Raw genomic sequence first — 2675 nt, 5'->3', positions numbered from 1 at the left:
TTATAGAAAAAAAAACAAATTAATCTGTCTTTTTAAATCATGTAAAATTTAATAGCACCTGGTAGCCTATTGGTAAGAAGCTGCCCTACAATCAATCTCAAAGATGGTGGTGGGGGTGGTGGTGGTTATTCTTGTGTCCCTTCTAGTTGGAAGTGACCCATAGCTGACCCTCCAGTAGGTTTTCAGAGGCAGTAAATTGCACCGAAGAGATCAACTATCTTTCTCCCAGCAGAGCAACTGGTGGATGGATTAGAATTGGGTGGCTTTGGGATTGCAGTTTCTTACCACTAAGACACCAGAGTCCCCTGATCCCAAAGGTATAAGATTCAAACCACCAGTTACTCCACAGGAGGATAGTAATTTCCTCCCATGCAGGACAGGACAGGGTTCAGATCTGTTGTTCATAGGGTTGTTATAAGTCATTAACGGCTTGACAGCATATAACAACAACGACTAAGTCAGCTTAAACACTAAACTTGTGCCTGATCCAAGCCATGGTCTTCTCAATTGCTTCCTATGCATCTGAAAGTTAAACTAAGGATAAAAGAATAATCATCAATGGAGAAGAGTGCTAAATATTCCATGGAATGGCAAGAGAACAAACTGGTCTGTCTTGGAGAAAGTGAAACCAGAGTGCTCCTTGAAAGTAAGAATGGTAAAACTTCATCTCATATACTTTAGGTATATTAGTAGGAGCCAGTCCTTGGAGAAGGACACCATGCTTGGAAAAGTGAAGAGTCAGCCTATGAAATGAAAATACTCTGTAAGATGAATTGACACAGCAATTGTAGCAATGGGCTCTAGTGTAAGAGATACTGAAGATGGCTCAGGATAGGGTTAGTTTTACATCATAAGGTCGCTATGAGTCATAGTCAACTCAATAGAACATAACAGTAACAACAGTAATAACACACAATCAAATGCATTGGCGTAGTCAATAAAACAAGTAAATTTCTTTCTTGTATCATTGGCTTTCAGACAAGATTCATCTAACAATGGAAATAATATCCCTAATATCACAGCCTTACTTGCAGAAAGAGAAGAACACTTAATGGACTTACTGAAGACCAAAAACTATAGCCTTCAATATAGATTACATATCAATACCAAGAAAATAAAAATCCTCACCATTAGACCAATAAGCAATATCATGATACATAAAGAGAAGACTACAGTTGTCAGTGACTTTATTTTACCTGGATCCACAGTCAAGACTCATTGTGATAACAGTGGAGAAATCAAAACAAATGTTACATTGGGGAAGTTTGCTGTCAAGGACCTCTCCAAAGTGCTAAAGAGCAAAAGTGTCAGTATAAAGACTAACAAACACCTGACCTAAGCCATGAGTTTTTTCAATTGTTTTCTATACATGTGGAAGTTGGTCAGTGAATAAAGAAGAATAATCTATGCCTTTCAACTGTGGTGATGAAGAAGAGTACTGACTAGCCTCATGGACTACCAAAAGAACAAATAAATCTGTCTTGGAGGAAGTGCTTCCAGGGTGTGCCTTAAGAGGTAAGGATGGTGAAACTTCCCAGCAAATTTCCCCAATGTAACACGTGTTTTGTTCCACGTTCTTTCAGCATGTTGTCAAGAGCGGCCAGTTCTTGAAAAAAGACAATCATGCTGGGAGAAGTGGGGAGTCAATAAAAAAAAAGAAGAAGAAGAAGATCCTCAACAAGATGAACTGGGCCAATAACTATAACAATGAGCTCAGGCATCTCAGAGATCATGAGGATGGCACAGGATTGGGTCGTATCTGTAATTCACAGGGTTGCTAAGATTAACAGTAGGCTTGATGGCACAAAAAAAAACAATATCTCTTCATTGCTATGTTTGTTTTGCTCATGTGTTATTTTCCTTATATTCTTTAGTTCTTTGTCCATGTTTTTGTTTGAGAATTCACAATACTGCTGTTTTAAGCACCTCTAATCTCTCTAATAGTTTCATTGCCATGAAGGTAGTTTCAGTATCTTCATTTCATTTATTCTTAATGTATTATCCTTTTTTACTTCTTTGCATGTCTTGTCTTTTCATTTTATTTTGGTTTTTATTTTAAATTGGGTGATGTTTATATATTGTTCCTTTTTTTTAGCTCTGAGACTTCAATTTTTCCTTTGTTGATGTCTGGTACCATTTATTTGTTGAAAACTTTAGCAGTCACCTGTACTATCAGCAACTATTTTTTTAAAGATTATCCTTTAAGATATGTATGTTGTTGTTGTTGTTGTTATATGCCATCGAGTTGCTTGCGACTCATAGCGACCCTATGTACAACAGCCCTAAACTCTGCTCTGTCCTGTGCCAATCGCAATGTCTCTGACACTCCCATCCTGATTATCACAGTCACTGAATCAATCCACCTCATAGAGGACCTTCCCCTCCTGCGCTGTCCCTCCATCCTCCTAAGCATGATGTCCTTCTCCAAGGACCGGTCTCTCCTTACAACACGTCCAAAGTATGTTAGACAGAGCCTCAGAATCCTTGCCTCCAAGGAGCCACCCAGTTTAACCCTTTCCAGGATGAATCTGTTTTCCTAGCAGTACATGGTACTTTCAACACTCTTCTCCAGCACCACAGCTCAAAGTCATCAATTCTCCTTCTATCCTCCTTAGTCATTTTCCAGCTCTCTGATGCATAACAAGTGATAGCAAAGACCATGGCCTGTATCAGAT

The sequence above is a fragment of the Elephantulus edwardii genome, unplaced genomic scaffold (assembly GCF_000299155.1).
Source record: "Elephantulus edwardii isolate Elephantulus edwardi_28Jun2011 unplaced genomic scaffold, EleEdw1.0 scaffold00026, whole genome shotgun sequence".
NCBI classification, from domain to species: domain Eukaryota; kingdom Metazoa; phylum Chordata; class Mammalia; order Macroscelidea; family Macroscelididae; genus Elephantulus; species Elephantulus edwardii.
Note: the sequence above shows the minus strand (reverse complement) of the source record.